The sequence below is a fragment of the Equus quagga genome, chromosome 11 (genome assembly GCF_021613505.1).
Source record: "Equus quagga isolate Etosha38 chromosome 11, UCLA_HA_Equagga_1.0, whole genome shotgun sequence".
Taxonomy (NCBI): Eukaryota; Metazoa; Chordata; class Mammalia; order Perissodactyla; family Equidae; genus Equus; species Equus quagga.
The window spans coordinates 83,270,618-83,293,271 of NC_060277.1; the positions used below are offsets into that span (position 1 = coordinate 83,270,618).

Below are 22,654 nucleotides of genomic sequence, written 5' to 3' on the forward strand. Positions count from 1 at the left end.
AAAAAGTAAATCGAGGTCCTGAGAGACTTGACTCATGCCAGGTTGGCGCCACGCCGTGAGTCCAGTCAGATGTTTTTGCAATTTTACCGACGCCAGCTTATCCTTCTGGTCTCCTGGTTAAAAAGCATTTACTGGGGCCAGCCCAGTGGCTGAGCGGTTAAGTTCCTGCACTCCAATTCGGAGTTCCAGGGTTTTGCTGGTTCAGATCCTGGGCGCAGACCTAGCACCGCTCATCAGGCCATGCTGAGGCGGCATCCCACGTGGCATAACCAGAAGGACCTACAACTACAATATACAACTATGTACTGGGGGGCTTTGGGGAGAAGAAGAAGGAAAAAGAAGATTGGCAACTGATGTTAGCTCAGGGCCAATCTTTAAGGGGGAAAAAATGCGTTTACTGAAGTCAGCTTAGTATGGCTAAAGACTAATTCTTCTAGTTTCGAAGGTGAAACTAAGAAGGGGTTCTTTGCCTCTGACAGAGCAGGACTTAACACAGGAAACAGAGACTTACCTGACACAGGTAAACAAAAGCAAGCTCTATTTCTGCCTCCACCCACCTAAGCTACCTTGGAGGGAAGTGAGAGCCCCTAGTCCAGAAGGGCAGTCACGGCCCTCAGCACTCTGTGCAGGCCAGCATGTGCTCCCTTTTATGGACCAACTAGTATAATTGTGTCTCTTATCAAGAGTGGCCTAGCATGGCCATGTACACCCAGGGAACTCATCAGTTCTCTCAAATCACATTAGTAAAGCCGCTCATATTCCTAGAATTTACACACAAACTCAAACAATTGCACTATAACAGAATCATGTTCTCAGGCTTCAGTTAGTTTAAAGGACAGTCTAGTGATCAAAGGAGAAAGGCCTCATTGCGAGGCAGCATTTGCTTGAAGGGGTCAGGCCTCAGAAGAGGAATTTTCCCGGGAACCACTACCAATCTGAAGTCTTACTTGTTGATGTCAAAGCACCATGCTGGGTGTTGTAGGGCCTTGCTACTCAAACTGTCGTCCTCCATCCAGCAGCAACACCTGGGAGCTGGTTAGAAATGCAGAATCTTGGGCCCAAACCACTCCTGCTGAATCAGCGTCTCCCTTTTAGCAAGATCCCCTGTTGATTCCCACGGACATTAAAGTTTGAGAAGCACTGCTCTAGGCCAAAGCCAACAACAAACAAATTACACTCCCTCCCCCAAAATAGTCCCCACCTCAAGGAGCTTACAGACTGCTTTAGGAGCCCAAACCACACATGGGAAAATGTCATGAAAATGATCAGTAAGAAATGGCTCATTAATGCCATGTGGGCTGCCCTAGGACATATAGAACACACACATTTTGAGAGGATGCAAAAAGGATGATTACAGTTAAGAGAGGTCAGTCTGGGCAATCTTCCCACAGGTGGTAAGATTTTGATAAGCATGTATTATTGAAGAGGGAAAGGATGGAGAAGGGTATGTCAAGTGGACAGATCAGGATAAACCTGGGAAGAGGCAAGTTGTAAATTCTAGGCTGTGGCCTACAGATATTTTATTATCTTATGCATGTCTCCAGACTTTCATAGGATCGTTCCAGCGCATCATATGTTGCTGTGGTTGCACATGCCTATAACTTCATCATATGTTACGTATTTTGGTTTAGTCGTTGGTTCTCATGAGAATTCTTCAGATGTGCTCACCAACATGTAAACTTTTTTCTTTGGATGCAAACAGGCAAGTACTCACCCTTTCCTTTCTTGTGCAGTTGGCTGTGATTTCTAGCTCTTCTTTTATAATCAATTAAAAGGAAATTCCTTACATGTGCGCTCTCCTAAATTGCTAGACCCTTTCTAATGTGGTGCAAATCTTCTCCGTAAAGCTCGTAATCAGATTTCAACAATGATTAGCCCAAATGTGTTTTCAGTTTCTAGATAATCATTCTTGAGTGCAAGGAATTAACATGAAAATGGGGAACTTGAGTTGTTCCCCTGTCTTTATGTCTATATTTAGTTTGCAAAGCAAAAGTGATTGCACAAGAGATGAAATCCAGAGTTGCAGTGTTTATTTTCCAAAGTTGCTGGTGTGACTATAACTCTCTCCTCTCACACACATATCCCATAACCCAAAGAGTTGTCCCCGGATGAAAGAGCGGGTATGAAATGGGGAGCACCCCCACCAGATGCCTGAGGGAAAGTACAAAAGGAGAGCCAGTCCTCTCATCTTCCCAAAGCAGCACAAGTAAACTGGAAGACTCCAGAAGAGAAATATGATTATTTTGGGGAGATAATACCCTTTATATAATTTAGAATAGTTCCACTGTAAGCTCGGGGATTCTTCCCCTCGTCTGAGCCCTGTTGAACATTGCTGAAATCAAGATGGACCCCTGAGTCTGTCCAGGTGGGTGTCTTCCCCTTGGTTTCAGGGCTGCAAATTCCTTTGCCCAGCAACACTGGCAGGGAGCGCCTCGATTGCCCAGGAGCAGCTGACTGTTCATCTCTGTCAGAGCCTATCAGCAAACAGCTTGTCACCAGCTGCCTGGTGCACCAGGAAAAAATGGTTCCTATGTTCACAGAGATAATTTAGGTTGATAGGAATAGCATCAGAGGAAGAGAATGGCATCACCAAATCAATACTTGAGCTTCACAAATTAATGTCTTGCTCTGGCTCTGAGTTTATATTCAGGAGACCATCGCTTCCAAACAGAGATGCTAAATGGAACAGACATTTTGCTCCCAACAACAGCAAATTCCCTCTTCTTAATGAAGAGTCAACCAGAGACTTGACATATTAAAGAACATTCATTGAGAACATCCATTAACTGTGAATTTTATAATGTTTATTGTGACATGTCTCTAGGAAATGCTGTGGATAAACTGGGAGAGGGAAGCTATATGCCTGGCATGAATGCTGGTTACAAGAATGAATCTTCCCACACCACGTTCACAGCTGCATTATTCACAGTCCTAAAACATAGAAGCGACCCAAGTGTCCATTGATGGATGAATGGTAAACAAAATGTGGTAGATACATACAAAGGAATATTATTTGGCTTTAAAAAGGAAGGAAATTCTGATACATGCTACAACATGGATGAACGTCGAAGACTCTGTGCTAAGTGAAATAAGCCAGGCACAAAAAGGACAAATAACGTATGATTTCACTTATATGAAGTACCCAGAGTAGTCAAGCTCCTAGAGACAGAAAGTAGAGTGGTGGCTGCCAGGGGCTGGGAGGAGAGGGCAATGCTAGTTACTGTTTACTGTGGATATAGAGTTTCAGTTTGAGAAGATGAAAAAGTTCTGAAGATGGATGTTGGTGATGGTTGCACAACAGTGTGAATGTACTGAACTGTACACTTAAAAACGGTGAAAATGGTAAATTTATGTTATGCATATTTTGCTACAATAGGGAAAAAAAAAAAAGAATCTTTCATCCATCAGCCAGAGAGCAAGCTCTTTATTTAAAAGGATCTCAAAATCATTGGCTCCAAAGAGGTTTCTTGGAAATGTTCAGTAGAGTACAAATGGTTTAACCCCTAGTTGAGTTTACTTTTGGACATAAATTCATAATCATATGGGCGACAAACTAATTACATATCAATCAGCCATGCAAAACAACATAGATTTCGGAGCCGGCCTCATGGCCGAGTGGTTGAGCTCACGTGCTCTGCTTCGGCAGCCCAGGGTTTTGCCAGTTCGAATCCTAGGCACGGACACATCACCGCTTGTCTGGCCATGCTGAGGCAGCATCCCACATGCCACAGCTAGAAGGACCCACAATGAAAAAAAAAATACACAACTATGTACGGGGGGGCTTTGGGAGAAAAAGGAAAAAATAAAATCTTAAAAAAAAAACATAAATTGCAACATGTGACATAAGATTTACCAGCTAAGTAGTTTTCCTATCTTGTAGATCAGGGCTTTTTAAATTTGGATATGCATGGGAATCACTCAGGCATCTTGTTAAAAATGCAGATTTTAGGGCTGGCCTGGTAGCGCAGCAGTTAAGTTTGCATGTTCTGCTTCAGCGGCCCGGGGTTTGCCAGTTCGAATCCTGGGTGTGGACATGGCACTGCTTGGCAAGCCATGCTGTGGCAGGCGTCCCATATATAAAGTAGAGGACGATGGGCACGGATGTGAGCTCAAGGCCAGTCTTCCTCAGCAAAAAGAGGAGGATTGGCAGCAGATGTTAGCTCAGGGCTAATCTGCCTCAAAAAAAAAAAAAAAATGCAGATTCTGATTCAGTAGGTTGAGGATGGGGCCTGAAATCCTGTTTGTCTAACCAGCTTCCAGGTAATGCTGATTTTGCTGGTCCAGGGACTCCATTTTAAGTAGCAAGAGTGTAGACTTCTCTTCAGTTAGGATTCCTGTCCACACCTTAGAGATAACAGTCCCCTCCTTAAAACTGAACACAGGTGTCCCCAGGTTTGAGTGGAAGGAGCATCTCTGGGTGATGTGAATTATTTCTGGGATCCTCTCACTTTGCTTCTTACTGCCATCAGAAGCCACGTCTCAGGGATCTTCAACGCCTTCTTTTTCTCCAGCCCAAGCATGGCCAAACCATACATAAATCCCCTGCTCTTTAGGTATAGGCCAGATCCTCTGCAATTTCCGAAATCATGCTTACAGGAAGGAAGGAGGGAGGGAAGGCAATCCGTCAAAACAAAGACAGAGTGACAGAGAGAGACAGAGGGAGGATAGAAAATGAGGGAAAAAAAAAAAAAGCAAAAGGCTTTCTTTGAAGTCCTCTATAAGAATCCTTCAATGGCTCTCCACTGCTTTCAGGCTAAAAGTTCAGACTCCATAGAAGGGCTTAAAGGAGGCTGATGAGATCCCTGTCTATCTTCCCCAGCTCATCTCTTGCCATTCCGCTCCATGTTTAGCCATGACAAACTCTGTTCTTCCTTGCTTTTACAGTTCTCCCTTGATCTGAAAGCTCATCCGCTCCTTGTATCACCTGGCTCAGGCATTGTCTCTTCCGGAAAGACCTCTCTAACCATGTTGCTGCCCTCATTCCCTCCCCCCATGTTGGGTTGTCCTTCTCCGTCTTCAGTTGCACACAGTGCTTACTTCTATCACAGCACTTCATAGTGTATTTTCATTATATTCTCTTGTCTATGTTCCCTACTGGACCATGAGCTCTTTGAGGGATGAGAAGATGTCTTTTGTCCCCAGCACAATGTCTGGAACACACCAAGTGCTCAAACAATGCTTGTTGAAAGAATGAGCAAATGCGAAAAAAAAGTAGCATTGTATAACATTTGAAGACGACATTGCTTAGTTCCCCAAACACCATGAAGTTGCCTCAAAATGATTTCTCTAAGGGTCAATCACATTGACACCAATTTCTGTGTTCCAGCAAATGTGACTGAACTCCCCTATTCTGATAAACTGTATTTCCCTAGCTTCCTCATTTTATAGTTTCTGCTCTGGAAGACCAAATGCAAAGAAATACACAAGGTGAAACCAGTACTTTTTACAGAATTTAACAGAAGGCTAGAATCGCTGAATATTAGTATATTAGTTGTACTCTTCTTATTGCCAATTTGACCCTAAAATAAGTCTTTAAAATTGCAATGGCTCCAAATGTGAGATCTCGGGGCATCTAGCTCTTATTAGTAATCTCCAAATTGGTGTATCTATATGTGTATCTGTAGGTGTTTACATGGATACTGTCTGCTTTATGCAAAGTATTGTGCCAGGGGCTCTGGGGATTATCAAACTCCTGCTGTCAAAAGCTTTGCCCTTTAATGCTAGTCCCGTTGAATTCCATGGCCTCAGCACCTACCTATCCCCTGGTCAATCTCTACCCTCCATCTCTCTCATCAACTCTAGAAAGATGTTCCTAACAGCCGATGGGGCCTGCCTGCCTACCTAAATGTCATGCAAGCATCTTAAACGCAACGTCATTATCTTTCCTCCCAAACCTGCTCTTCTATTACCTTCTGCAGTTAATGAAACCCTCATTTCCTCAGCTGTGCAGGCTAGTGATTTCTAAGTCATTTTTAACTTCTTCTCCCATCAATCATCGTCTTTTGATTCCATCTCTCAATTCTTCCTTAAACATATTCTGTTCCCTTTTTCAACTATTAAGACCTTATGACTTCTCACCTAGAATATTGAAATAACCTTCTTGTTAATTTCTTTGCCTTCAATCACTCCCCACAATAATTCTTCCTTCAGACTGCTACCAGAATATCTTTCTAAAGCCCAAACTTAATACTGTCCCTCCTTTACTTAAAGTCCTTCAACAAATCCCCTTTGTTTATAAAATAAAGTCCAAAGTCCAAAGTCTATAGCAAGACCTATGTACGAAGCTCTGTGTGACTTACCTTTTATCCCACTTACCTTTTCAACCTCCTCTTCTGACACTCTCCCTACATGCCACATACCAAACTCCTTACCATTTCCTCAGCATACTGTGCTGACTCCTCTTTTGGGGACTTGTCAGATACTCTGGAATTTCAGCCTAGAAAACTCCTGTTCTCTTCAAGATCCACTCAGATGTCACCTCTTTTGTGAAACCTTCGCCTCCAAGCACCTAGTACATGCTTCTACGATAGTACCTCCCATATTATAGTATAATTACTTTTTATATGTCTCTTTCCCCACCCAGACTGAAGTCCTAGAACATAGGGACCATGTTTCACTGTGTTTTGTATCCTGGCCTTTGACGTAGTTCTTGGTGCATATCAAGCTTGCCCTAAATGTTCAATGAGTGATTGACCGAATAATTGAATGAATAAATAATTGACTGTGATATGAGTCAGAATAGGAACAGTAAGAAAGGTGCAAATAACTGCTGCTGGAGGGTGTTCAGAGGACTGAGTCACATTTATTTGGGAGACCAAAAAAGACTGTGTAGTTGATCGCAATCTCTCAACTTAACCCTATACATTTGTCTATGCCTTAATGCAAGATTCATTCGGTAGGCATGGCCCACTCCTTCTCCAACTTCCTCCACAAAATGAAACTAGTTTTACCTTCTGTCTCTGGTATCATAGTAGATCTTGAATTCATTTTAGCTTTGCATATAGTAATCTGGTTTCTTATAATAATTTACCTATTGATAAATGGAGATTCCTTCTTTTTTCTGAAAAGGATTTGTGTCAGTCTCATCATTGATTGTGTTCCTACAGTAGCTTCTTGTATAGGGGGTACCCAATAAATGTTTGTTGAATGAAGAAGCAAAGGATTGCTCAGGCCCCGCTGGTACTTCTGGGTTGCTTGGCAAATACTCATACCTTTTGAGAACTAGCTGTGGTACTTAGCTGGAGCACTCTCCTTATCTGGCATGTTTGACTGTATTGCTGTCCATTTTCAACTAATTTGGGTTATACCTTGTTTCACACAGATCTTTTGAACTTAGAACACCGAAGGCCTGTGTATCTTCACGGCTCATAGCTCCTGTGGTGCTGATCTGCCCCAATGTGGTTAATGTTTAGCCCCTAAACCACTGGCTAAATGTCCTTAAATCTGAAAGAATCACAAGCACAGGTCAATAGATAGCTTGGGTTTATTTAGTGACAGATGCTTTGTGGATGTCACCTCAGTTATCCTTTTAGTGTCCCTCTCAGGTACATGTTATCCTCCTTTCCAAAAAAAGAAAAGGGATCACAGAGCAGGAGAATCCAACCCAAGGGCAGTTCCAGAGAGGTGAGATCAAGGAGCAAAGTCTGTCAACCTCCAGAACTTTCCTGAAGGCCTGTTGTGTATAGGGGCCCTGCACAGGATTTGGAAGCCAATTCTCTGGATTCCCAGGCCTGTGCTAGACTCACCAGGGAATAAGGGATTCCTGCATTTTCTACAGGCTGAATTGTTCCCTCAAAGCAAAATTCTCATTTTATTTATTGTCTTTCTATCGTGGACAGTTATTGGTTGCTGCCCCCTCTCTCTTCCTAATAGATTTCTAAATTTCTGAGCCATATAGGGAGGGCCCAACTTTCCTCCATCCAGGGATGGACCCCACTGGGTTTGAGCCCATCAGTGTATCTATCACTCTGAGCTCGGTCATCGCTTTAGGGGAGGCCTGTGCCCTGAAATGGTCTAATCAGAGTGGACCTCAGGAGTCTGTAGGGAATGTTGGCACTTGGACTCTTCTCAGCCTGGTAAACAGTACATCTCATTTCTCCTGCAGTCATAGTGGAAAGTGTGGAGCTGCCAGGAGAGAGGAGGGGTTGCATCATATGGTGACAAAAGAATGAATCCCACCCAGAGGAAGCAGAGCCAAGAAATGGATCCCTGTTGTTTGAGTCCTGGATCAAATCGTGCCTGGATCCCCAGTGAGCCAATAAATTTTCCTTATTGCTTCAGCCTGTTTGAGATGGTTTCATTTCACTTGGAACATTAAACTTTCTAATTGATGCACCCTAGTTAGATTATAAACTGTGTGGCAGCAGAGACTGTCTCTCTTGATCACCGTTGTACTCCCTGGCACATAGTAGGCATTCAATAAATAAGTTTTGAATGGATACATTTCAGCTGGAAGGAACACCTTCTGTAAACTCCCCTTTACTCATTTGACAACTAAAGAACCTGTTGTCCTATAAGAAAGTAGTGATGTGGATCTAGAAGCCAGGGTTTCATCCCAACACAAGGCTTTTTCTAACCACCAGGAAGCCGCCTGGTAAATATGTTGGGGTCTTCGAGGAGGCCTCAAAATAGCAGTCGCCTCCCCTTTTCTGCGAGCTTTGAAGTGAATCAGAAGTAAGATAGCAGTAAGCTAGATGAGGACCGAAAATAACCTTTATTACTAATAAGGCTGATATTAGAGAATGTGGCTTACATTCTCAGGCCAATGAGCTTCCTGACACTTGGCCTCAAAATCATACGTGGACACTCAGCAATAGGCAGCTGGGCCAGAATGGGCCTCTCCTTTCCACCCTGCGGGAGGAGTGTTGACTCCCAAGAAGAAAGGAAGAGAAGATGGTATGAGGCATAGTTTCTCCTTCCAAACTCATCAGTCATCTTAAACCACTCCTCCTTCCCAGGGAAGAATGGGGGTGGGGGAGGGTGGTGAGAAGCCAGGAGTGTTATGCTAATTGGGCTCCTTTCACAAGAAAGAAAACAGCAAGAGCGGGAAGACAAGTCTTCCTAACACACGTCAAGTGCCATTTGGTCAGGTCACTTGATTCTGCTTTGTTTTCAACCAAAGTGGGTTGTTTTTCAAAGTGGTGGAATTAGTTTGTTGCCTAAAATATCATTCTCCGTGGAATAACTCACACACTGCAGTCATATCAAGCCCCCAAAGGAGTCCGAGATCCTCCTTTAAAATCAAGCAAAATTCAAAGAGAGAAACAAGAATTCAAGATCAAATTACACAATCAGGGGCTCTAGGTGGCAATAATCCTTGTGCTCGCTCACCATGCCCATCAAAGGCATTTCAAGAGCACTGAAATCTCGCACACTTCCCACGCCGACTGTCAGTTTCTTTCTCGCTGATCTCAGAGCCACACGGTGCCTATTAGTCACTGGGAGAACAGAGCCAAAGTTTAACTCCTTGGTGGTTCAGGGGAAAACGACACTTCAAATTAGATTCCAGGAAATCCAGGGAAATACTAGACAGGAAGTCGGTTACCATGTTCCTAATTTCCCCAATGTCAAGGCTCGGAATGGGAACATTTTTCAAAACAAACAGTCAGTCCAGCAACGTGACCGTCTGCTGCAGGCTTTTGGTTTTACTCACCAGGCCACTTTTGCCTTCTTCAGTTTTTGCTTTTTTAAGGTAAACATTTACCATCCAGGCTTCAAGAGGCTTTCCCAGAAAACCATTGTTTGTAAATCTGAAGTTTGGTGGACAAATGGATTACCAGATCAACTGAACGATAACTCCCTAATTTAGTCAACAGTACATTTAAAATTCAACGGGTTTTAGTGAAAACTGTGGTATTGTTTGTTTAATGTGACTCTGAGCATAGTGAGAACCAGGATCTCCTCTGGTCTGGCTGCCGAGACAAAGCTTTGATCTCATCCTGCGCAGCTCACTGGTGGACTTTTTGCTGGAGGTCGCTAAGTAGGCTTTGCTGGCTGGTCCTGGGAGAGAACCCAAGTTAACAATGGAAACCCACGACACAGCAGTTGGAGACAATATGTTCCCATCCTCTGTTCTAAATGCAAAGCTATTTTCTCATTATTACCTGCCCCTATTTTTACCATCAGCAGCTCTCCAATGCCACTTTAGCTATCGATAATTGGCAGTGAGTTTTGCAATTAACAGCTGCCCAGAATCAATTCCAAGGAGCTGCACTGAAACCAGTCTCAAAAAAGCAGATCTGGGGATTGCTCAGCTACTTATCTGTCCTCCAATCCTTTTCTTACCCCACATGTCATCTGCTGGAAGAAACTGAAACTTGAACCATGTGCCTAAATGCCCATTTCTGAGTCTGTGGTGGATATTTGAGAAATTCTCGGATTGATTGATGATGATCGATGTGTACCTAGAGGAAGGAGACGGGCAGTTCCATGAAGAGTTGCTGTGTAATTCATAATGAAGAGTGATTTTCCTGCTGACTCCTAACTCCTTTCTAATTTCAGACCAAAGACCCCAGGGAAAGATTTGGGTAAGAAACTTGGCCTCAGAGAAAAGCCACTGAAGTCTGTTTGCTCCCCAGAGGAGAAGCAATAGGGAATTGCCAAGTGTGATGGGCACGTCTCAGTCTTTGCTGATTCATCTTGCTCATCAACTGTATCAACGAGGGGCCCTCTCTGAGGCTGAACTTCCCACCTCACCCAGGCCAATTGGAGACATAACTCCAGGATTTGGTTAGTTTCTCACAGCTTCCGCTCATGAGTGGCCTGGAGGGAGCCAGTCCTCTCACCACGCCCTCGAAATGACACTTTCTAATACCGCAGACTGTGGGGGCTCCAATCACTTGAGTGCAAGGAGGTACATGTTTTTAGGGACATTCTGTCATCTGGGCAGCCTCAAATGGTTGTTTTTTCTCTCATTCCTCAGCTCCTGATCTGGTGAGGTTGGGGCAAGAAACCCTCCAAGGGTGGCAACCTTGGAAGAAGTGCTTGCTAATGCACGAGGGAGGGCAAGGGGGACAGCCAGCTGGAGTCCAGAGCTGCTCAAGCTCCTGAAACCCTCAGTGTGCTCAGGCAGAGATTTATGGGCCTGCCTTCTCCTCGTGATTCCACACTGTGCTTCTTTGAATCAGCCTCAGCAAAGCAGCCATCATGGGGCCTGGTGTTTACCGCAGAGACTGAGATAACAGAACCATGGAGATGCCACCCCTGTTTGTATACTGACCCAGTGGTCAAGGAGTCAGCCCCTTGGCCCGAGGGCAACTTTGGTTCTGTTTCCTCTGTGCAAAACGCCAGAATGCTTCTGCCTCAAAGAGGTCGACTCTGTTGTCAGCTGTGGGAAAAAACAGCCAGAGTTGCTATTTACACCCTGAACTGCAAGCTGGGTAAAAATAGCGCTAGCAGCTTGGTCCAGCTTCAAACCCCACTGCAGAAAGAGATTATTTTTGGAAGAGAAGATTTTCCTCCCCACCCACAGATCTGAAAATGGTCACCTCCCGGGAGGAGAAGAGGAGAGGCAATCCCATGCAAAGGTGAAACATACCCCCTTCTCCATCCCCCTGCGCAGGACAGCACACCCAGAGCCAAACCAGCCATGCCCTCCCCTGACAGCCAGGGCAGGGCCCAGCACAGACCTGCAGGGAACCTAGTTCAAAGCTTAGTGGGAATTAATTAACTTTGACTACAGCAAGAGGAGGCTGGAGTCTGAACCCGGATGTGCCACCATCCTGTTGACTGTTATTGCTGTTAGGCTATTTGTTTGCCTTTCAAAAAAAGGAAGAAAAAGGAATTGACCACAAGAGCACGTAAAACCCAAAAACAATGGCTTAGACTATCTACTTCCTAAGGGCTTGGAAATTACTCTCCAGCCCTCTCAGACTGGGTCATAATATGGCTATGAAATGATGAACAAACTCCCATGAGCCTGGTCTGGTCCCACCTCTGTATTTGCTGCTCCCTGACAGCCGGAGGCTGAAACTTGTCCCTCCTGTATTTGCTAGAGCTGAGGACCTGGTGTTCGGGGTACGGCATCTCTTTCAGGTTCAGGAAGTGGCCCACATGGCAATCAGTGGAAGGAAAGTCACTTCTTTGTTTTCTGTGAAAAGGTATTTCATAGATCCATGTAGGTAAGTAGACTGTGACAATTGTTTAACTCTGAAGACATGTACACATGAGGATAGTTCTAGAATATGTGAAAAACAGCAGAGAAAAATACCAGATCAATGCTGTCTTTAGATTATTCTATAAATTGAAAGTGCCCAGGCCACCCGGAGCTGAGCCCAATAGGCACTTAATGAATATTTTTAGGAAGGATGGGAAAAAAATCTCCCACACCCTAACTCCACCTCAACCACCTTCTTCAGGGATCCAGGAACCAAAACGAACCTTTCACTTTGAGAAAACTCACCTGGGCATACCTACCCCACTGAGGGAAGGGGAGAAGATTACACGTCACTCCCCCAACTTCTCAGCACCTCCTGGCAACACACACGCAGACCCTGATCCCCCTGACCTCGGATCTAGGGAGAAAAAGTGGAAGAGATGGGGACGTGCCTCAGCTCAAAAGCAGCTCACTGCCGCCTGGCTACTCCTCTGGCCCCACACAGTCCTCGTTTCAGTCCTGTCTTTGTCACCTACTAGCTATGTGACCAAGTCACTTTACTTTTTTTTTTTTGAGGAAGATTAGTCCTGAGCTAACATCCGTACCCATCTTCCTCTATTTTATTTGTGGGACACCTGCCACGGCATGGCCTGACAAGAAGTGCCAGGTCCATGCCCGGGATCCAGACCCGCCAACCCTAGGCCGCCAAAGCAGAGCATGTGGTCTTAACCACTGCACCACCAGGCTGGCCCTGACCAAGTCACTTTACCTTTTTGAATCTCACTTTTTCCCTCTGAGAGTTGATAATACTCACCTGGAGGGGTTGGTGTGGACTAAATGTAGCGGCACATGGAGAGCACGTGTTCAGTGCTGGTACAAAGTAAGGGATACTATGAACCCAGCATCCAGGAGCGGTTCTAGTTTTCCTGTGGCGTGCCATGGGCCGGATTTTGGAATTGATCCTGCTTCCAGCTGCCAGATGGTGGCAAGTGTACCAAATGGCTAAAATCTTAACTTTCTGAAAAATGCATTGCATTTACAGAAATTACTGAAAAATTTCTCCCCCATCATCAGGCCCTTCTGCACTATGCCTTTTGGTCGTTGTGGGCCTTCACCTCTCTGCTTCCACCTTTCTGTAACACCCACTCCCCCAAGCCTTATCAAGAAGCCAGAAATAGAATCTCCCTACTCAGACGTCTCTGCCAATGGGGAGCTCTGGCCTGCTAAGGGCTGGGTCAGCTCTGGCTTCTCAGCTGAGGGAGGGCACAGAAATGTAGCCCCAGCGTCCTTTTCCAAGTCGCATGGACTGCTGACATTGTGAGGGGCGAGCTGCTGCTCTGCTGAGTCATAGCTATCTAAGCTATTTGTTCTCAGGGCTCTGAGACTCCCCAAGGACCCAGGGAAGACGGCTCTATATCCCTTAGATCAGGACTGCTTCAGGTTTCTCTTTCCAAAATTGAGAAATCCAGATAGTGCTCACTCTGGCCCAGGAACGAAATGAGCTCAGGTCTCTTTCCCGCTGACTTCTTGCCGAGGATTGTAGGCCAAGGTGGCCAGGCTCTCCCCTCCAGCCTAAGTCAGCTTCCTCCCGAGTCAGCTTTCTTACCTCCCTATTAATAGCCACTGCTTTGGCTGGCTCCCCTCACAATATGATTACAGTTTAATAATGCATCTCAAATAAGGAAGCAGCAAACTTCCTGAGCTGGGTTGCAGAAGGCCAGTAGGGCTCACGCTCCATCCCAGAAGGCAGAGTCCGGGGCTTGTTTTCTGCAGAAGGAGCAGCATGATAGAGGTTGGGGTGACTAAGTCATTGGCCTCCAAGACAAGTCGCTGCTTTGGGATTTCTGTCTTGCTGAGCTGCTCCTAGTTCAGGGCAGGAGACAAGCATGCAGGCTTACTTCCATTTTATTAGAGCCTTTATTCCCACAGATATTCCTGGGCAGGGCTGAAAATTGTGACTCTTATCTAACAAGAGTCGTCAGTTACCTTGGATGGAAGTTCTGGTCCAAGTTGGGGTTAGTCTCTACCCAGGTCACCTTTTCTCTGATGCTACAATAACAAGGTCGCCTATTGAGAGAGGCTCAGCTTATCTGGCTGGCACAGGGTGCTGAGAGTAGATTGAACCGCACCAAAACAATTTTTTTCACACCACCCTTCTCTCCCCCTCCGTCTCTCCCAAGTAAAAGCAGACTTGCTAAACGGTCTTTAGTGTTCAATTCATGCTGATAAGCAGTGTAGTCTGGTCACTATACTTTGTTCCCGCATTCTTGTTCTTGGGCCCTGGATGAGAAGAACACACAAGTTTAGGAGCCAGACACTCTGGGTTCAAATTCTAATTCAGCCTCTTAGCTGAGAGGGCTTAGTAAATTTATTCTACTTTTCTGAACCTCTGTCTTCTCATGTATATAAAAGGAATAATAATCTATCCCAAAATGGTTTTAATACAGGTGAAATGAGATAAATTTGGAAAATATGCCTAGTACAGTGCCTGGAATATAGTAGATGATCAATAAACTGTCTTAATTTTCTTACCAGAATATAAGAGGCAGGGAAATGTGAGGGTAAACCAAAGCCACCCAAGCTCCTCACACTAATGGAAAAAAGTGACTAGCATCTCTAAATGCGCAGGCCCATGACATAAATGTCTCTGATAAGAAGGCTCATGGAGACAAGCAGAACTTGGTTTCCCTTCTCTAGATTCATACCAGTTAGAAGCCCAATCTGAACAGCGATGCCTCTTGCTAAGACCATCGTGAGAGGTCTCCTAGATCCATTTATCTTCCCTAATGACATTTATCAGAGGTCTCACAGTTCATAAACAAAGGATGGCATCAAGAAGAATGGGTAGGCGAGGGTAGAGAAGGGCATCCATCTGTTCCACTCTACGTGCTAATCTACATTTCAAGGTCCCCCTTAAAAGAACCAGGTCGACCAGACCTCAGGGTGAACCCTGCTATCAGCAAGGACAAAGAAGAAACAAAATATCATGCATGCCCTGTTTTTCAACCTGCTGAGAAATAATCTGCCCCAAAACACCTGCTTGTTAGATGGCAAATAATGGTCTCTAACCCAGAACCAGCTCGCTTCCCTCAGCCGACTACTTCAAGTCTAGGGGTGGCAGACTTTGTACTTGCTACAGCTTGCTTCCTTCTTGCTTGCCAACAACCGGCATATGTCTGATGGGAGCCAGCCAGAGCTCCTGGCAGCACAAAGTGGGGCAAGCCCCAGCATGACCTGCCTCACCATGTTCTGCCCCCAACTGAGCACTGACTAGGGGCTAGTGTTGGGGAGGAGAGAGCTGGGGCTAAATTGACTCAGGCTCATTTCCATAAAAGCAGCCCAGAATTCCCTCCCCCTCAGCAGACAAAGGAGCAAGACTTCCCCCTGATGCTTCCTGGGGAGTGGTCCTTATTTCCCCTTTGGACCTATCCTTAGTATTAACTCTAACCTGATTTCATCTATATGCAAATATTGAGGAGGATGAGTACACAGTAATTTATTTACACACCACAAAGTGCCCAATTTAAGGATTAGCCACTTGGACACCATTCATTCCTTTGGTCACCCAACAAATAGTTTCTAAACATTTACCTCACACCAGCACTGTTCCAGGTTCTGAATACCCATCGGTGAATAAAACAAAGATGGTCTCTGCCCTAGGGGGAGAACCAGACAATGAATATGAAGATTAATAAATATGTAATTACAAGTTGTGAGAAATACTATTGAGAGAATTCTCAGGTACAGTAATAGAAAATAATGGTGTGTGGTGGGGTCTGTTTTACATGAGACGGTCAAGGAAGGCCTCTCTGAGGAGGTGACATTTAGGGACTCAGTGAGATTTCCGTAGCAGCTGCCCATGAAGGTCTCCTCCAACTGCTTGACTAAGTTCTTTTCTCTCTTAATGAAAGGCTCTGAGAAGAATAAAAGGGTACTTCAGCCAGGTAGGCAGTGAAGAACATTCTGGAAGAAGGCAGGGTGCTACAAAACTCTTCTTCCTGGTCTCCAGCTGTGGACACATTACTTCTCTTCCCTTTCTCCACCACCCTACCCTGAATCCATCTGTCCTCTGTCCAGGGACTTTCTGGCACACTTGTTTCCCTAAAGGCTCTTCCTCGTTCCTGTCCTCCAGAATGTTCTCGTCACTGTGAGGACATTGCCCTCCCTGGCACAACCCAGAGAAGCCCTTCATGAGCTCATTGTCTTTGAAAATAGTTTTTGTCAAGGTCCCCACAGTCCTGCTCTTGAATCTCCAGAAGCCAAATAGCTCTGACTAGCAGTAGATGAAACTCACCATTCCCGCTGGGCCAGCAGACTAATCACAGAGTCTTCTTTTCACTGTAGAACTCTTTCTTTCAGGATTGTTTTCCTAAATTAGCATTAGATAGGTTGATATCAATGCCATCTACCCCTGTGTTGAGGAGTTGGCTCTCTGGACTGTTGTGGAACCAGCCCAGACATCAGAGCCAGATAGACATGGGTTTGAATCCTAGCTCACCTCTTTATCAGTTTTGTGACCTTGGGCACGTGGAATCTCCTCTGGACCTCAGGTTCCTTATATGCAAGATGAGGGGGAGGATAATACCTACTTTTCAGAGTTGGTGTAAGAATCAGCCAAGAGGTATGCAAGATGAATGGAATGTGGAAGGTGCACTACAAATGGGAGTCTTTGTTATTACTTCAGCTGTGAAATAATCTGAGTAGAATTTTGGCAGTGTCTCTTTTAGGAAGGTAATTGATTGCTCTGTTAACAGTGGGGGCCAGTTCTCCATTTCACCAACCATTTGGCCACAGTAGCTCTTTAATCTGAGTATTGCTAAGAACCAGGTGAAAAGAGGACACTTCAGGACACAGTAAAGGGCATAGATCCCAGAATCTTGCATTGGAAGGAATCCTGAGAAAATTCCAGTCCAAGTTCTTGCTATCAGGCAGGACTGAATTTAAATTTCAGACAGATGGAAATCTTTTCTAATACATAGTTGAGCAGCCGTCACCACACTGCCCCAGCAGTACTGCTCCGTGATCACACACACTTTATTGGAATTATTTCAGTCATTCAATCATTAATTCAAAAAATATTTACAGAGCACCTACTAAGTGCCAAGTAATATTCAAGGCATATGGATATGAAAGCAAGAAGACAGACAAAGTCCTGCCCCTCATGGAGCCTGGCTATATGTAGAGATTAGAAAAGAAAGAGAGAGAGAGAGCAGTGATATGAAGAAAATAAAACAAGGCAACAGGATAGAATGATGAGGGCTGGCACAATGAGGTGGGGTGGCCAGAGAAGTCCTCTCTGAGGAGAAGACATCTGACAGAAACCTGATGGGTGAGAAGGAGTCAGGGATGGGAGGAATGGAGGAAGAGCATCCTAAGCAGAGGAGACCTCGGCACAAAGTCCCTGAGCAGAAACAAGCTTGATGCGTTCAAGACACAGAAAGAACGTCCATATGGCTGGGGATAGTGAGGCTGCAGGTGCCAGAGTATGTAGGGCCTTAAGGTTGAATTTTATTCTAATTGCAGGGTTTTAAGCAAAGGACCAGCAGGGTGTGATTTATGCTTTGAGAAGATCCCCGTACCTATTCTTGGAAATGTACTATAAGGGGCATGAATGAAAGTCAGGAGACCAGTTAAGGAGGTTGTTGCTGGAGTCCAGACAAGGGGAGCTGGTGGCTTGAACCAGGTTGTAACATGATGTAACATCATGGTGAAAACTGGCCACATTTGAGATATATTTTTGGGTAGAGCTCACTGGACTTATCTGTGGGTTAGATATGGGGCGGGGGCTAGAGATAGAGAGGAATCAAAGATGACTTCTAGATTTTGAACTAATAATAAATAATAATAAACTAGGAGGATAGTAGTGCTGTTTAATGAGATGGGATTGTTTGGGAGAAATTATTTATTCCATGTCTTTCTTCTCCTCTAGATCGTAAATTCCATGAAGGCAGAGCCCCTGACTCTCTTGTTGATTACATAATGCTCAGTGTCTAGCACAAAGCCTGGCTTGCAGAATAATAAAAGCAACTACCAATAATGAAGTGTTTAATACATGCCCAGCTTCATACTTTATATTCCTTCTCATTTAATCCTCACAAGAGAAATGTGAGGAGATACTTTTTTGAATCCTTATTTTACAAACAAGTATTTGGGTTCAGAAAGGTTACATGACAGCCTCAAGGTCTCACAGCTATTAAGTGCTAAATCTTAATAGTGGTGTGTCTAGCTCCAAATTCTATGCTCTTCACCACTATACCACATAGTCAAATAGTCTGTATGAGTAGATGGGTGGGTGGATGGCGGGCTGGCTGGATGAGTAGAAGGCAACATCACATGCTCAAAATTATTTGTACCAAAGTGTCTCTCTGAAAGTGGCAGAGATTCAAACTGGAAGGATCTACTCCTGAAAGGAAAAAAATAGAAGAGCCAACCATAAATTCCCACTAGGATTATTCCCAGGCATTCAGAGGGGATAGAATTCACTTGGGGAAAAGACATATAGAAAGTTCTAGAAAGACTTCTTAAAGTAAAAAAACAAAGCAAAACAAAAAACTTAGAAATCTGAAGAAATTATCTTTTCAGGGAGCATTTCCTAGTACTTTTTTCAATGATCTAGGATTACTTGAAGAGTATTAGGATCACATGAAACATTTTTGATCGTTTGAAAAATATCTTCTGAGAACCTTGATCAGAACAAAGGCAGAAAATATTACTGTGAGTCAGGCAGCCCAGAACCTGGAGCTACTCCAGAGTCAGATATTACTTCCATGGCTAAATAAGTACATCAGATTTCAGTGATGGTTAATCAGGATCAGTTTCACAGTGTTTCTAGCAGGTGCTCTGTTAGACTGCAGGCTTTTCAAGGAAAGTACCCTGCACCTAGTTCATGTTGACATAATGACTCAGGTCAGAAACCTGGGACACAGCCCAGATCCTTCCCTGTCTCTCACTAAAATGACATAACTAGAAAATTTGTTGAGAACTTAATATGGCAGACACTGTTCTAGGCACATGGATCTCATTTGATCTTTATCACAACCCTATGCTCTAAGTACTATTATTATCCTCATTTTATAGTTGAGGAGACTGAAGCAGATGGCATTAGTAATTTGGCCAAGTCACACTACCAGGAAGTGTATGGAACCAGTGAGTCTGGAACCACAGCCTCTGCAGTTAACCACTATGCTAACTCATGGTGAAACAATCCTCAGAGCCCGTGGATTCTGCCTTCTTAATCAGACTCTCAGTTGTCTCTTCCTCTCTACCCCCATGGTCACTGCCCTGGGTTAGGCATGTCATCTTTTCTCATCTGTAACATTGCCACATCCGTCTAAAAGTTCTCCCTGCCCCCATTTAGACTCTCTCTAATCCTTCCTTCCATAACTGACCAAGTTGGAATTTGATGTCCATCTGAGCATGTCATGCGTCTGCCCAAAATCTTTTAAAGGCTTCTTGTTGCCTGTGAGTTAAAACCCAGATTCCTTACAAGGCCCTTCAAGGCCTGGCCCCGCGCACTTTGTGCAGTGTCCTCCTCCTCTCCTGAACCCTGTGTTCCAGACATCACCAAACGTGTGCGCTCCGAGGTTTGCATATTGGTGCCGGGCTATCCCCTCTACCCAGAATGCGTCTTCCTTTTCTCTTCTGTGCAACCTCACATCCTCCCATATGCACATGCATGTATACAAACACACACACACACACACACCCTTGTCCACTGGTGACTTCTCTTTGTTCTTTGAGACTCAGCCCCTAGGATGCCTCCTCTATGCAGCTCCCACAATCAGACGTAGGCACCTCTTCCTCCTCTCTGGCATTGCTCCTTCATACCTCTGAGGAAATATATCATTTTCTTATTGTAATTTTCTCTTTAAGATTGGAAGGTCCATGAGGGCAGGGACCATAGTTATCTTGCTACTGTTGTATCCCCAGCGTCTGTACATGTTCATAAGACTTTGTTAAATGAATAAATGAATGACTTGCTGAAATGGTTGATTTTTGAAGTAGATTTCGAAATCTGGTAAACATTTTGTCCTCACATTTTCCCATTGTCAGACTTATCTGCCCGGGGATTTTTGCTGCAATGGGGCTCTAGTTGGAGGTAGAATATACAGTAGTTAAGAATGAAAACTCCAGAGTCACATTACGTGGGCTTAAAACTCGGCTCTGTGGGCCCTTAGGAAGTCACCATCTCACTAAGCCTCAGGGTTTTTTTTACCATAAAACTGAGTTAGTAATAGGACCTGTCTTAGAGGGCTAATGTGAAGGCGAGTGAGAAAAGAACGTGTGGAGCATTCGGTGGCTGGCTCAGAGCTAGTGCTCAACACATAGCAACTATTATTAGTAGCTACTTTCCTGACAGCTCCACTTGACCCGATTGTGTCAGCACCACTTTTTGAACCAAATGTCTGGAGTCTGGTTCTCAAACATGGACACTCAGTTTCAGCAGGCTTTGTACATGCCATATTATTGGGTCACCTGGATGCAGGGCCTTGAGGAATATGGATCCAGAGAGTGGCTGAAACCAGAATTAGCCTTTGGCTTGTAAGTCATGATTTATTGCCTAGAAACCAAAAGTAAGCATCGCCAACCAGTCAGCAGATTACCTGATTTCTTCAAAGTTGCGACCCCTCTGGCCCCTTGCTCTCCCTGGAGTTTGGTAAAACAGAGGTGATTGGTGTAGGCAGTGTAGATTACAGACAGCAATTTCTCCTTCCAGGGAAGGAAGTGGAATGTACAGCCTCTCAGGGTAGGCTGCAGGGTGTTTTGTTCCTCCTGTTGGCTGCACAGAGGTTTACAAGAAGCAACCCTGGGCAAACAGCCCCCAGTGTGTGTCCCACACACAGCTGAAAGAAATGCCTTCCTTTTGATTCTCATGCACAATGAGGGAGTGTGGTCTCTTTCTCAGGTGAGTTTTCTAGATCTTGATTCAAGCACTGTCTTTTAGAGGTCGAAAGAGTCTCACTGGAGCCTTGAACTAAATGGCCAAGATTATAAATTGCAAGATTATCCTGCAAATGTGTGTGCCAGTGAAGTGAGTGAGGAGTGACAAGGAAAGGAACAAGATGATTCTTCAAAAGGATTCAAAGACTCACGTCAAATCACTTTCTAAATAACTAAGAAATAGCATAATTTGGGGTCAAGGGTCAGGTCTTCCTTTGAATGTGCAATCCTTCATAATTGTTTTTTTTTTTTTTTAAAGATTTTATTTTTTCCTTTTTCTCCCCAAAGCCCTCCGGTACATAGTTGTATATTCTTTGTTGTGGGTCCTTCTAGTTGTGGCATGTGGGACGCTGCCTCAGCGTGGTTTGATGAGCAGTGTCATGTCCGCGCCCAGGGTTCGAACCAACGAAACACTGGGCCGCCTGCAGCAGAGCGCGCGAACTTAACCGCTCAGCCACGGGGCCAGCCCCCTTCATAATTGTTTTACATGTGACTATTTTAGCAATGCTATCACCCCAGCCATCTTTCTGCAAGAGCTGGCATTTCTGGTTTAAAGGAGACTAGGTTGGAAAATAGGAGTTAACACAAAGGCATTGGTTTTATAATCTATGTGGAGAGGAGAAGTGGATTTTTCCAAATGGATTAATCAGAAAATTTGGTCAAAGGCTATGTTTCCTACCTAGATGAATGACAAACAGAAACCTTATTGGAAAGACTATGAGATCCCATCCCTGTGTCCCTCTTCACAACACCTGCTTTCTCATTTCTTCATTTTTTCCTTCTTTATGTTTTTTATGAAGCAAAATATATTTTTGCTTATTATGTAAAGTCACTCTTAAGTTTCCTCTTGGCTCCTCACCTTGTTTTGTCAGATGGGATTTTCTGTACATTTATCCGAAGGGAGGAATGTGGCAGTAGATCAGAAAGAAAAAAATGAGTGTCCACATCTGTCAGAATGACTAAAATGAAAAATAAATAGACAGTTCCAAGTGCTGACAAGGATGGGAAGCAACTGGAACTCCTCATGCACTGCTGGTGGAAATCCAAAGTGGCACAACCACTTTGGAAAAAGTTTGTTAATTTCTCCTAAATTTGAACATCTACTTGCCATATGACACAGCAATCTCGCTTCTAGGAATTTCCCCAAGAGAAGTGAAAATAAATATACAATATACACAAAAACTTGCCTACGGATATTTACAGCTGCTTTTTCATAATAGCCAGAAACTGGAAACAACAAAAATGTCTACCACTTGGTGAACATACTGCAGTATAGCCATACGATGGAATACTATTCAGCAATAAAAAGGAATGACCTACTGATCCACGCATCAACATGGATGAATCTGTAAAGCATTATGTTAAAGCATTATGAAAAAAGCCAGACTCAAAAGGCTGCTTAATGTACAGCATTCTGGAAAAGGCAAAACTACAGGAATAGAAAACAGATCAGGGTTATCAGGAACTGGGGATGGGAGGTGGGGGTTGGCTATAAAAGGGACATGAAGGAACTTTTTGAAGTGTTGCAAATATTTATTGTGATGGTTAGTTACATGACTGTATACATTTGTCAAAATTCATAGACCTGTGCAACTGTGAATTTTACTATCTGTAAATTAC

The 22,654-nt window shown here is 44.2% G+C and overlaps 1 long non-coding RNA gene across 4 annotated transcripts; it reads right to left on the reverse strand.

The window, feature by feature from the left end:
* Window positions 1-5,038: 5,038 nt before the first annotated feature.
* On the reverse strand, window positions 5,039-13,691 carry LOC124246379 (uncharacterized). Of its 4 annotated transcripts, none has more exons than XR_006890482.1 (4): window positions 12,909-13,691; window positions 12,401-12,512; window positions 11,933-12,088; window positions 5,039-11,326 (listed from the first exon to the last, which is right to left on the reverse strand). It is a non-coding gene; the product is annotated as an uncharacterized LOC124246379 (long non-coding RNA). The 4 variants fall into 4 exon arrangements; XR_006890483.1 differs by having other exon boundaries at window positions 9,862-9,999; window positions 11,219-12,088; XR_006890484.1 differs by having other exon boundaries at window positions 9,862-9,999; window positions 10,285-12,088.
* Window positions 13,692-22,654: the final 8,963 nt, after the last annotated feature.